Below are 14,169 nucleotides of genomic sequence, written 5' to 3' on the forward strand. Positions count from 1 at the left end.
ACTAGCTTTATAAAAACTTCAGTCCTTTTGGAAACAGACACACCAGGTATCCACCTCATATATTGCTAGCAGGTAACAAGATAACAGTCACTTTGTAGTAAATCAAGCCTAAATAAGGAAAAAGCTCATAAGGAGGTGGAACAGGGACAGCCTCAACCACAACAAGGGGGACTGACTCCTGCCACCTGAGAGCAGTTGTTTTACCTTTAGAAAAAAAATAGGGCTTTATGGTGGAGCCCTAACCTGAACTTTGTCACCCAACATCAGCATGGGTGCACAGATTTTCTCCCTTCCCAGTCTGGTATTCTTAAGTGACAACTGCAGACTTTTTGACAGCAGCCTCTTTTAACCTGCAACACCTGGTTTACCCCCATAAAAAACTCCATGGAAGGATTTTTCCTAATGAATACACAGTAGAAGCCTGTTCATATCACAAACCCCTGGAAATTATGATAAATGAGCTCTACAAAGCACACGCTACTACTCAATACTGAGCAGGCAGCATTGGCTGTGCTCTTTAAGAGACGGCATTCCACAGCAAAAAATGGAATTTATTTATTTTTAACTCCAGGGAAGATTTTTTTTTTTGTCAGCTTTGTCAAAATCTTGATCCAATACTCTGGAATAATCAGTGCTGTAATACAGAAAGAAACTGCAACTAGCAGACTACCTACCTATCTGCTTTATATCAAGACACAGATGGCATTTTCACCTCTTTTGGTTTTTTTGCATCTCACCCTCCTCCTAAGCAGCTAGCTGCCTGGAACCAGGACTGGGACAGTGGAAATGCTAATACCTCCTAATGAGTGATCTAAATAAAAAAGTAAATACAACAGACATGGGTTGTTTTAGCTAAAGCGACGAATGCTACACTGACAAGCAGACCACAATCCATTGCTTTTGCTTTTGGCCATATACAAGTTGTTTTAACTACCGCAGAGAAGAATCACATGCCTATCAGGAAAGGGATAGAAAGAGAGGGGGGGTACCTCACCATCCCTCCTGCAAAACTAAACATCTGCCTGTCTATAGGGGAAAGGGGGGGAGGGGGGGGATGATGATCATCGGGGGGGCTACATTGTTCCTATGGACAACTCTGGACACAAGGCTGCTGATAAACTCAGCCCCTGAAGGCAATCCCCCCCAGGTACCCAGGGCACATTTCTGGGGCACTGTACCTACATGTTCACTAGCAATAAAGGGCACCAGCTCGAGGTGGGCTCCGTAGACTGGGAAACAGGAAAGGGCTGCTCTCTGGCTCATGGCAAGGAGCGATCATCAGCTTTACAACCATATTTCCAAGTTAAACAGTCCAAAGATTATTGCAAGGGGAACACAAATAAATAATTAAGCAAGCAAATAAACCAAGAGCTCAAAAAAAAAAAAGCTTAAAAAAAACCCAACTATTTTCTTCCTTCAGCCATACATACTGGCCCTCTTGCTCAAAAATCTCTTTGGCAAACGCCAGCCCTATACTGCTAGAGCCGGCAAACGCGATCTCACAGGCAGGAGGTGGGAAGGAAGCTCTGAACATCTCTAGCAATGCATCTACCTGGACCGTACGTTTCCCACTCCAGCTGCAAGGGAAAGGGAAGCTCGCGCCTACCTGTAACCCAGGGCCACTGGGCTGGATGCAGAACTCTACCCTACCACCCCATATCCACGCACACGCGACCACTGATGCACCCCCCCCAGTTCGGCAACATCCCCACCCGTGCCCCGTGCCCACCCTCTGCCTCCTGCTATCCAGAAAAGCAATTGCTTCTCGAGGCACCCTTCAGCAATTAAACAGAAACATAGATTCACGAAGAGGTGGGCATGTGGACGAGGGGGGACACACATGAAACTCAGGAATTTCTCAGTGTAACAGCAGCAAACCCACCAGTCCAACGTGGTGCCTTTCACAGAAAAACAGAAAGGAGAGCAAGAACAAAACCTACCAGGTCTCCTCCATTTACCCACTGCCTTCGCCACCCTACTTGTCGACGGTCAAACCCGACTGGAGCCTACAAGGCATTTCCCAACTAGCAGCACACCCCTTGTCCCCACTGTGTCCCCCGTCCCCCCCCATGCAGACCCATGCAGACCCAGAGAGACGCTCCCCAGTTACCTGGAGGATCCAGCCCCCCTGAAGGCAAACTATTCTTATTATGAAATAATTCAATCCAAGCGTGTGCCCAGGGCAGCCAGCACCCTTCAGCCCAACACAAGTGGGCAAAGGTGCAACTGACGGCCAGGCAAAGGCTGGTGAGCATCCATCCGTTGGGTGGTTAGTTACCTTTAGTCACCTCCAGCTCCTGAGATGCAAGTCCCCATCAGTTCCTCAACAACCTGCAGCAGAGAGCTGCTGCCACAATCCAGCCATTAAAACCAGGGGTGGGGGCAGGAAGCAGACCTGGCCACAGTACCAAAGCCCCCAGCCAGGAGGAAAAGGGGGAGGATGAGAAGCAGGGAACGTCCCTCAAGCAAGGAAAAATTTGAAAAAAAATAAAAAATAAAAAAGGGAAAAAAACAGGAAGAAAAAAAAGTCTCTCCTTTTCTGCCGTGCTCTTCTGCTACACAGGCTCCCTCCCGGAGGACGCAGGGTGTGTGGGGATGGGGGAGGCGATCGCTCCCTCCTCTCCCCCGTCGCCGCCGACCCCTCTGGACCAAAGCCCCGCTCCGATTTACCTCCTCCAGGTGGGCAACTTCAGAGCAAGGTGATGTCTCCGGAGCCGGCACCACCGGCCAGGCGATTCGTATGCGGCAGAGTCATTGCCTGTGCTGCTGCTGCCGCTGCTGCTGGGGAAGAACAGCCACTGCCGAAGAGACCACCAAAAAAAGAGGGGGGGGGGAGAGAGAATCTTCCACCATCCCCCTTTTTCTCTTCTCCCTCCAGCACCAGCCGCTCTTTGCATCCGCTCCGCTGCCCGCGGCCCCTCGCTCCGCCGGGGCTGGGGAACACAAAGGCGCCCGCGCAGAGGGAGGCGGGTGGTCCTCAGCCCCCCAGGCTCCGCCGGCACCCCGGATCCTTCCTCCTCCTCCTCCTCCTCCCGCTGCGGAGACCGCCAGCCCTGGCGCGGCGCGGCGCGGCTCGGCGCGGGCGGGCGGGGGGGCGGCTCCGCGGGCGCGGAGGGGGGGCGGCTCCGCGGCCGCGCCCCGCGCTGTGCCTAACGGGCGCGGGGGGGCCCCATGGCCGCGGGCGGGCGGCCCCGCCGGCACGGCTCGGCTCGGCACAGCGCACACACACACGCACGCACACGGGGAGGGGGCGGAGGCGCTCCGGGGCGGCGGGACCCGCACCACCCGCGTCCCCCGCAGGGCCGGACCGGGAGCAGGGAGCAGGGCCCGGGGAGGAGGAGGCGGCGGCGGGTGGCGCGGCGCTGCTGCCCTGCCCGGCGGCGGCCGCACGGAGCCGGGCGGGCGGCGAGCCGAGGGGCGGGGGAGCGGCGAGGGCCCGGATCTGGGTTGCGCGGACGCGGGCTCCACCTAGCAGCCGGCCGGCACCGCACGGCCCGGCCCGGCCCCGCCGGGGGCTTCTGCCGCGCTGCCCCCTGGGCCCGCACTGCCCTGCAGCTGCCCCCTTCCTTCGGGCTCTCTGCAGCCCTGGCGCCCACGCCCGCCACGACCTGCCCCGCAGCCCCCTCCCGAAACGATCCCCCACGACCCGATTGGCCGCTCTGCCCGTTGCTCCCCTCCCAGGCAGCCAATCGCAGCCTGCCTACCAGGCACAGACCCATTCCACACTGGATTCCCTACCTCCCGATTGGCTGCTCAGCCTGTTGTCCCCAGCCAAGCAGCCAATCGCAGCCTGCCTTTCCAGCACAGAACCATCACTTGCGGGGGTTTCCCCACCTCCCCCAATTGGCTGCTCTGCCTGTTGCTCCCCTCGCAGGAAGCCAATCGCAGTCTGTCTTTCTGGCATAGCCCCCATTCCCCACTGGATTCCCCACCTCCCAATTTGCTGCTCGGCCTGTTGTCCCCAGCCAAACAGCCAATCACAGCCAGCCTGCTGGTCACAGACCCTCTCCCGGCTGCGCAGCCCAGGGATGGGGCTCAGGGCAGCCCTGCAGCAGCCTGGGGCCGGGGGACAAGCTCCGTCTCTGCCCTGGGGCCTCCAAGAGGTGGGAAATGTGAATGCCCTGATCTCCGGAAAGCCACGGACATCCGGGACATGGGACAAGAAGTCTACCTTTGTTTTAACATTTGTTATCTTAAATGCTTACAAGGGACCTCTGAAAATAACGGTGCTTGGCTGGAACATGATAAATACTTTTCTCCCAGACTGTATCGTCTGTTAGCTTTTAGTTTTAGAGAGAAGGACCCAAACAAATCAAACTCTTTTAACAAAAAAAAAAAAGGGAAGAAAAGAAATGCAAACTTTTCCAGTTGCCTGAGTGCTGACATACATGTGCGACATGCCACACTTTACCCCAGTGACCAGACCTATGTGGGGAGATGCTGCTGCACTCCCAGCTTTGAACGTAAAAAACCTGTAGCCAAGAGAGCTGGGAGGGCCCCAGTGAGGCCACCTGGTCCACCCTAATGGAAGACCCACTCCATTTATTATCCTGCCCAGCTTGTTTCTTTAACAAGCTCTTAAGGATCTCCAATGACAGAGACCTTGCAAGACCGTCCTTTTCAGTGGGATAAAGGAATTAATTAATCTTGTTTGTTAACTTGGGCTGTGAGTCAGGAAGATGCTCACACATGTTCCTAGCTGCATTGCTAGTTAGACAGGCACAGAAATGTGTATTTTAGGTTAAGAACTGCTATTCTAGATGCCTTGATGTGCTGTGGAAAATTAAGACCAATAAACATAAGAGCTGTTTTCCCAATAATAAAATAAGGGCCCGTCTCACTGACACTACAAAAATAAAGGAAGAATGTCGACTGTGGTGAAATTCAGGGGGAAAAAAACTCTAAAAGTTATAACAGATCTGTCTCAACTGTTTCCATTTCCAGTAGACCTCTGCAAAGTCATGTTAAGAGAACACCTGGCCTTTCCCACAAGGCTGCAAAATACACCCAGAAGTCCGAGTGAATGATGCACAGCCTTCTACAAATGTTTACTTTAAGAAAAAGTAGGCTTTAAAGCAATTAAAAAGCCATTGTGTTTCAGGCCTCGGATCTGGCTCACCAAAATCATTCTCCCCAGTGGGAAAAGCCCTCAGAGAATCCACTGCTCCATCCTTGGGAAAGTCCTTTTCTGCAACAGGCCTTCTTCCAGGGGCAATGTGGAGAAAAAGAAACAAAGAAACCACCAAAACCCCCAAATCTTTAACACTGCGTCTGCTGGGATGCTCAGAGTTATGAGATTCTCCAAGATACGATTACCTCTCTGATGATATTCACCACACATGCTCTGGGAACAAAACAAAGCCCTACAAGTTGAAATTAGATTTGCTATGTATCTTTAAGCTCTGTTTTAATGTAGAGGTGAGAATGAAATCAATGTTTAGTCAGTGAGTGGAAAAAAGACAAAGTACCACTAGGCTTAAAGTGTGGTGGGTTTTTTTTTTCTCTCATAGCGTTACATATAATGAAGATGGAAAAAACCCAATGAATTGTGGGGAGAGGCAAGGAAGAGCTTTGGAAGGCCACCAGCCTGTCGCGCTATCATTGCTCATTAAAATTGTGTCTCAGGCTTAATGCTGCGAGCCAGCCCAGAAAAACTTAGAGACAGAAAAGTTGCATTAGGTTGTGTAGTTGTGGTCCCCAGAGGCAACAGCAAGATTATTCCCTAAAGGATATTTTCCCAGTACTTTGTCCAGCAAAACTTGAAAGGTGTCCAGGGATGAGGTTTCCACCAATTCCCTTGAGTGATTACTCCCAGTCTCATATATCTCACCGTTTGGAAGATTTTCCTGCTGTTCAGCCTACATTTTTCCGTTTCTTAATTTCATACTATTACTTGTGGTTATGGCCCCAATTAATCAAAGTACTTCAGTGCATGCTTAAATTTAGGTATGTGCTTAAGCTCCATTGAAATCACATGTGTCGGTGTTTTGCAGGGCTGATGGATATGTACATGTGTTTAAGCACTGTGCTGAATTGGGACCATGCATCATTCAAAATAATTATCCTTCTCTTACATATTTTTAAACCATTATCCTTCTCTTGCTTAATTATTGATTAGATAAGCTATATATTTAAGCTACTTAATCTCTCCTTGTGTATCAGTCTTTCCAAGAGTCTGATAATTTTTCTTCTTCGGGTCTGAATTCCCTCAAATCCTTTTGTGTTTTGTAAGGACGGGTAATGAGGTATTGCAATTTAATGCTATATCCCAGGTGTGATTACATAAAAAGCAGTTATTCTCTGCAGTCGAAGGATATAACTTACCTGTGCCAGCAGCCCCAAAGTGCATTGATTTGTTGTGCTGCTCTATCATTTTGTAAGACTCTCTATAATCTACTCCTATTCTTTTCCATATCCATCACCCCGGCGTTCAGGTATTTTTGCTTGCAGAGGCGGCCGGCCCTTAGGCCTTCAAATTCAGTGCAGTGTTTTACACTGGAAAACCTGTAACAGAACCAAATTGCAGCCTTAGAAGTTTCCAGAACGCTTTCTCCCATGGAAAAAAAAATCACCATTTCAAGTTGTATTATTTGAATGTGTTCACCCAGTATTTTGGGTTCCAAATCCATTTTCTTCTTCAGAAGGATTTGTCACACATACCACCCTGGCACCGTGGTGCCAGCATTGTTTGCTGCTCATTATTCCTTTATTCCCCAGGTAGATGCAGAGTTTTAATGATCATTTCATTATTTTACGATGGATTAAAATTAGGTTTAGTGAATTGTAATTGCCTGTGATTCGGTTTCTTTTCTTTTTTCTTTTTTTTCCCTTCTTCTTCTTTTTCTGAAATCTGTGTCCTATTTGCTTTCTGGCTTTCTCTCAGATTTCCATGAACTTCCATAAACAACTGTCACTGAGCCATTACATTCTGTAATGAATTACCTTATTCTCAGAGATGCATGTCATCTGGAGCAGTTCATTGGTACACATTTATGCTTTTCAGACTTGCTTTTTTTTTTTTTTAACCCGTTCTCCCACACAAAATATATTTCACAGTGTTTTCTTTACTTCATAATCAAGTATTATGTGGCTTGTTTGGTTTTCACCTTTTTTTTCCAATGTGAAGTATTGTCTTCACAAAAATACATCAACTGTAAAAAACAAATGCTATGGAGTGATACAAATAAACATCACAGGCCTCCTGCTATAGATCCAGCAAAACTCAACTCATTCCTCATAAACCCACATTTCCATCATAAAATCCCCACAATTGGAGCTCACCGATTTCTTTAACAACTGATGATAGATAGTAACACTGAATTAGACCCTGACATACTCCACATTCTGCGTTTTTTCTTCTCGTCATCTCCTCTGCAGCCCTGGTTTAGGAAAGCAGTCTGAGATCCCTCCCTGCAGGGGGAGACCTCATGTTTTTGCATGCTGCCTTTTCCCACACTCGTTTTTAGGCACGAGCCTCAGCGAGATCGTTTGCACTGGGCTAAAGCAAAATTACAAAATAAGGAATAGTTCACAAGCAGAAATCAATGCTGAGGCACACGCTCAGCCTGGCTTTTGGATATCTACCTCTACATGTGTCTGAAAGCTAGCAGTTTCCCTTGGTAAAACTACTGGGTGAATAAATTCTCCATGAACGGAGCAGGGCACATTGCATGGGGACAGATGTGTTTCTGTCCCACCGCTTGCTCTGGCTACAAACCTGCTAGAGAATTTAGTCACTCAGGGATTTTACCACAGGAAATCTCAGCACTGCTAGTTTTAAGATGCATATAGAGGTAGATATGCAAAAGTCAGGCTGGGCAGAGGCAGCGATTGCTTGGCGCCAGAGACGAGCAGGAGACACTTCTTCAAACCTGAAATATCTCCTCATGGCTCCAGGCAGGACTACCTAAAACTGGCATTGATGATGCAATGCTTCTCTCATCCCAGCATCGTTGCAAGCTGTACGGTTCATAACAGCAGCCTGCTGGGTGGGCTGAGCATGCCAACGCCTTTTGCTTCCACTCCGGTTAGGGGCAGAAGGTTCCCACCCCATCCTGCTTCTGCCTGCACGTGCCTCATGGCCCAGCACTCAGCTTCAGTTCAAGGAGTTTGACATCTGGGGCTAGCTTGGGTAGTCAGACCAGCCATTATGCTGCTGTCTTGTATGAAACCGTGAAGGCCCTTTGGCAAGTGGAAGAAAAAAACTAGTGCACGATGGCTTTTAATGTCCAAAAGAGTCGTGGTGATAATGCTTTTCAGTTGCTGTGGAGAGATGTCTTGCCATACCTGCATAATCTGATTAAAGTATTTTAGTCTTTACAGATTCAGTTGGAGTTAAACTGTTTTTAAAAGACATCTTGCAATTTTCTCCTGAATTTTTGCTTTCATAAGGATCAAATACAGGTCAGAGGCAAGACTCTTTCAGTACTTTGATGGTGCATTTCTTACATTAATGTTCAGTTTTCTTTCTATAACAAGTGAAATTCTGGGGATTTATAATGATTGGTTTGTGGACAATTAGTACAGTTTTTTCTTCTTTTGTAGTCTCTTCCCTCTGATATGTACCTTCACCTTCATTTGAATACCATTTTTCTAGGTGTGAGAATAGCTTCAAAAAACTAACAAAAGACCCCCTCCCATATTACATAGGAAATGCAAGAAATAATTATTTTTTATTATTTTGAAAACATGGAACGTCAAAAAAGACTTTTCCACCTAATGGGTAGGTTAAGCCATGGCACACTGGCCAGTTAAAGTAGGTTTGCAGTAGCTTGGCACCATCAGAGCAGCACAAAGGAGAGAAAGTGCCGTGGGCATCTGGTCCCTAACTTGCAGTTGACATATTTCCTTGCAGCCTGTATAATTCAGCCCAATGCTTTGTGCAGCAGAAGATGGGTTCCCAGTCTCTCAATAGCAGAAATACTCGTGCTGCACTCCTCTCTTGGTAGGCAGTGGTGCTGTTTCAATGCTTCCTGAAGCGCAGGCAGTAGGGACATGGGAAGACTTCCTGGCGCAGGTGGTCAAGATAGGGTGTTGCCCTGAAAAGCGTGGTGTTCAGTCCAAGCAAACTGCCATTCTTGAGATGCATGCCCAGATCCACCCCGCTCACAACTGGTCACCATTGCAAATCGGAAGGCCATGCAAACCTGCTGCAGAAGACTCATGGTGACTGGTGGCTGAGACATGGATTGCAAAATGGCCCTGCATAAGAATTATCTGAACTGCTGACCTGAATCTGTCTGTAGTCGAGGTAATAAGGCAATTAGACACAAAAATCATTAATAATTTAGCTTAATTGAAACCTAACAATACAGCCCTCCTGTACGATTTCAAGTGATTTCAACTGTTTGGAAAGCATGACCTGTCTCTGTTGTTCCAGTGCTTAAATAATGTGGGAGAAAATAAAAATTGTCACTAGAACCGATATTTAAAGAACTTGGGTTGGTTTTTTCTCATTAATTTGAACTTCTGAATTCTCAGAGCTGGCTCTGGTTATATTTTCAAATTGAGGCTGAAGCCTCTCTTTGTGTGTGGATAAGTTAGGCTGCAAGATGTAACCGGCTGTTGTAAAAGGGGGGGGCTTTGATCTAGTAGCCACGTTAAAGCAGATGGGTGTGCTGAGTATGCTTCAGCCAGGCTAAATGGAAAGAGCAATTAAATGCCCCTCCACATAGTTACTGCTGAAACAACAGGGAGCAGAAATAGCAGAGTAAAATAAGCCGTGCCGGCCAGAGAGATTTCCCTGGGACTGGCAGCAAATTTGCAGGCAAGAGGGTTTATTGATTGCAGCTGTTGGTAAAAGTCAGAAAAGTTCAGGGAATCCAGGAGAAATCCAATAAACAGCAAAAGCAGCAGCTGGGGTTGAGAAGGAGAAGAGGCAGAATGACTTCTAGGACCAAAGACGTGGACAGTAATTTCTAGGCTGCCTGTTGATTTACTCTTGTGGCATTCGGGAAAATAAGACGTTCTTCACAAACAAACAACACAACACCACATAGATACTTGGTGCCCATACTCCTTAGGAAACCAATGTATTGGCCTTAATCTATTGGTCACTTGAAGCCATATGCTGCATGCTGCAACTTAGCATGACTCCATCAGCCAGGACCACAGAGCCTTTATGCGCTACAAGAAACCACAATCTCCCAGGAAGAAGAGGAGGAAATCCACCCCTGGCATCCATCACAGCGCTAGTGCAGGATGAATTATGCTGACGTCCAGAAGAGTAAGGTTCCAGTTCACATTGCTTGCTGGGCTTGAGAGAAATTTGAGCTACTGGCAGAAATATTGTATTGCCCGTCAGGGACTGCTGGGCATGGTGCTTTTGCAGTACTCTTAGCCATCTATCCTGTAATGCTCATATCATCTGTAACCACTTACCTCACCTATCTCCTGGCAGGTAGGATCAAGAGAAGAAACCAAGGGAAAACCTCTTCTTGCAACACTGTGAGAGGTTTTAAAGCCATTTGTGAAACTAAAGTAGGAAATGATTGCAGCTGAGAAGTTGGTGTTTTAAAGGTGCTCTCCAAGGACTTCAACCGCAGTGGTATGAATTTAGTATTCATGGTATTAATGGTGAAATTCTAAACTGAATAGGAAATTAACTTTCCCACTTGAGGTTATACTGCAGTGGTAAAGTGATCCTAATTATTTTGAAGACTAAACGCTATGGTTAGGGGTAAATCAGGTTCCAAAAAGAAAGAAATCAATAATGCAAAGACAAATTTCAAAGATTTCAAATAATAAAACCAGGTAGAGTGGTTTGTACCAAATACAACAGAAGCTCCTTTCTGTGAAACATGCGTAAGGTGAAGTCTTGAGCCGGATACTTCATGCATACAGTTTGATAAGAAGAAAACATAAATCAGACAAGACTGAGTCAAAACATAGCCAATGGGATTATACCAAAAATCAGGGCTTTAAGAAATGGATTGTTGTGCAGAGACATGCAATTGATCTTTTTGGTCTCCTCCATGATCTTTCTGCCTCCTGGGCTCTGTTTCAGAAATCAGTAGAATGATTTTTTATTAAGTTCAGTTTTCTTTTAACTCATATCAGCAGTCACTGAAATAATGTTTTTACCCCTGTCTGTACAGTTGATTGGCACATCCTTGTTTCACACATTCATTTTCTAAATCTTTTAATGCTTCCTCTGATAGGGTCACAGGAAAATGATCCGAGACAAATGGGAGATCTAATCTTCACATAGTTAGCATAGTGTCTGGCAGCCAGAGAGAAAGCAAAGAAAACAGTGAGATGTACCAGCAGAGGCACAGAACAAATCAGAAGAGATGACTGAAATGCAGAGAGGGCCAGTGGACCTGTGAGCTGTGTGAGATGCTGAATGCCCCATCCCTGAGGTACTGATACAGTAACAGTGCAAAAAGGGCAACTCAAGTGCTGGGTAGTCTTGGCTGTTCATAAGTATAGTTATAGATGAACCTAATTAGTTTCGTGCTCAGGGCTGGGGAAGAAAGAGGCTGAAAAAGGCTTGCTGAAACAAATTCTGAAAGGGAAAGAAGAGCAAGCAAGATGTACCTAACATCTTGCATGAAGGATAACAGGCTGGACTATAAAATGTTATCAACCAGCACACAAGAAAAGGGGGTCAGGGACCTTTCAGAACACCTATTCAGCCAAATGGAAATCGATATCTGGAGCAGATTTCAAAAGAGGTTTTCAGGAGCATAATCTCACCACAGGCCAGTGGGAATTGTGCACCTAAATCCCTTACACATTAATCCCTAACACATTAACCCCTACTTCTGCATGGCTATTAAGAAAAGTTACAAACATGTAGCAACGACTGTATGTAGCCTGATATTAGCATGTATAAAATGTGTAGTGGTAGCATCTCTTTGAGCTTGAACTCGTCACTCGGTAGCTTTGGCTGAGCAGGAGTTTATTATTCATAACTCTAAAATCCACCCCATCTCATTTCATCTTATGAGCTGTACAATCAATAATTCAAGTGTGCATTTTAAGAAGATTTCCAAATTAAGCCAGACACCCTAATGTATAGGACATACCACACAGATTAGTATACACAACAGCTTCTTGGTGAGCCAAGATTAGAGCAGCATAGTGATTTGGAGAATATGAATATCATTATACTGAAGAGATGCTTAGAGCAGTAGGCAGGGAATAAGGTCCAAGCATTGGAATTGCTTTTCAGATGTGACACTCAATATATTTTGGAGATTTGTATCCAATACCAGGCCCCTGTAAATTGACTGGCAAATTGATGTGTCCTGTATCACCAGGCTCTTTCACCAGTCACAGACAAACCCCCAAATATCATTAACAATGATAGAAGTTAAATCTGATTTTCCAAACAAACTGATATGGGAATTTTGCCTTTCATTAATCTTTTGTGTTTTTCTGCACTACACATCGTGGAGAATTGCAGTCTATGAAGACCCTCAGACGGAGGAGCAAACAGAAGCAGCAAATTCCTGTCTCAGCTCTCAACTGCTGAGCTACAAATGAGTTGGAGATGGTGTCAGTTCTGTCCTCAAAGCAAAACCTAGGCAGTTGCCAGCAGGTTCTTACCTCTTAAGAACCACAGTTGCTTCTGAAAACTGAGGACAGCCACAAAGATGAGCTTTCTTTCCAAAATAATGTGCCATTGGGCTCAGTCCTCAGTTGATGTATCTGCAGTGGTCTGAGCTCAGAACACCAATGTGCGCAGAGCATCCAGCTACTTGTATTATCCAGTACACCCTTTTCTTCTGGTACGTCTTACCTTCAATTTGCTCAAGTGATCTGTGCAGCAAGGGAACTGCAGTACAGCTGTTTTTTCCAGTGTTGCTTACATGATGCCACATGCGTGTTCGTGACAGTTTCTGGGAACTGGATACCCTGGATGTGGCAGTGGAGAACAGAATCAAATATGATGCAAACAGCAAAACATCTACTTTGTGATGATCCATGCAGGATGCCTATCATAAATTTAAATCTAGGTTGTAAGTTACTTGCCTTCTGCTTTTTGAAACTCTGCCATAGAATAGCCTTTTTAAATAGAGCCCATAAAACTCCTTGTAGTTGATGTCTACTTGTACGCTGAAGAAGGTAAGCATTTGTATGCAAAGAAGAGAGGAATCAGCTCTACCTGTGAAATTTGTGCTCAGTCAGTGTAAGGGTAGTGTAACACCACTGGCCCCTACAATGGTCTGTTCCAAGTCAAAACACGACTGCATTGAGATGTATGGGGCTTTGGGGGTTTGTTTTGTTTTTTGTTTTGTTTTGCTTTTTAATTACTTCCACTGCTTGCCTTGTTATCTCTGTTAAATACTAGCTGTTCACACTCATGCTCTTCTGTATTAGAGGTCTTGGACTAAGGATTCCTGATAGGACTGCTGACCTTATTGATGGGCTAGCTGAGGTGTTGTTTTTCCCTTTTAATCAGGAAAGTGGCTGTTCTCTAGCTCGGAGGGTTCAAAGCTCTACTGTTGCCTGCTCCTTGGTGTCCTTCCAAGGACTGACATACATGTGGATATGTTGTAGGTTGGCTCCGTGACCAAACACCTGCAGACTGCTGGCTTTTCTTTTTCTGACCTTGAGCATCCCCCTCTTACAAATCCTTGGGTCTCATTTACACCTTTGAAGAAAAGCATATTTATTTTTACACCTGGATTGAAAGGAAAGAGTCTTCCCTAAAGAAATAAAGCTATTGTTTAATTCAGGGAGGGCAGTAAGATACTACCTTCCCAGTGGGGACCCTCATTTGTCTCTTTGGCAGCCCAGGCCCCCATATCCCAGCCCCTGGGTTAAACAGAGGTTGAAGCTGAATTGTCTGCTCTGGGGGTAGAGCCGATCCTGCACACAGAAGCTGGCGGGAGCGGAGTGGGCAAAGCAGAAATGTGCATTTCAGCTCTTCAGGCCATACCCATACTTAGCTGCCCTTCATGCATAGCTTTCCTGTACAAAGAATATTGGGCAAGGAGAGGCCACCTACTTCATCAAGTTGGATCTCTTTCTGTTGCAGACCGCTGCAATGTTTATCACAATGTTCATCAATTGTTCATCAATTGAACATCACAATGTTCATCAAAACCAGCCAGGTTTTTATCTGTAATGTATAAATGCTAAACATGAGTATACATTTCTATACATGTGTTGTTAGTAATAACTACAGGGCACTGTTACTGCTGCTGTTGTCATTGTTTT

At 46.3% G+C, this 14,169-nt stretch overlaps 1 protein-coding gene across 1 annotated transcript in view; it reads right to left on the minus strand.

Annotated features, from left to right (window-relative positions):
- The window catches only part of ADGRL3 (adhesion G protein-coupled receptor L3), a 516,059-nt gene extending 513,068 nt beyond the window's left edge, over positions 1-2,991 (minus strand). Inside the window, exon 1 of the mRNA XM_072862688.1 lies at positions 2,279-2,991. The gene's annotated coding sequence lies outside the window, so the exon portion shown is untranslated. The remainder of the gene's footprint in view (positions 1-2,278) is intronic.
- Positions 2,992-14,169: the final 11,178 nt, after the last annotated feature.

Source organism: Ciconia boyciana, chromosome 5, assembly GCF_034638445.1.
Source record: "Ciconia boyciana chromosome 5, ASM3463844v1, whole genome shotgun sequence".
NCBI lineage: Eukaryota > Metazoa > Chordata > Aves > Ciconiiformes > Ciconiidae > Ciconia > Ciconia boyciana.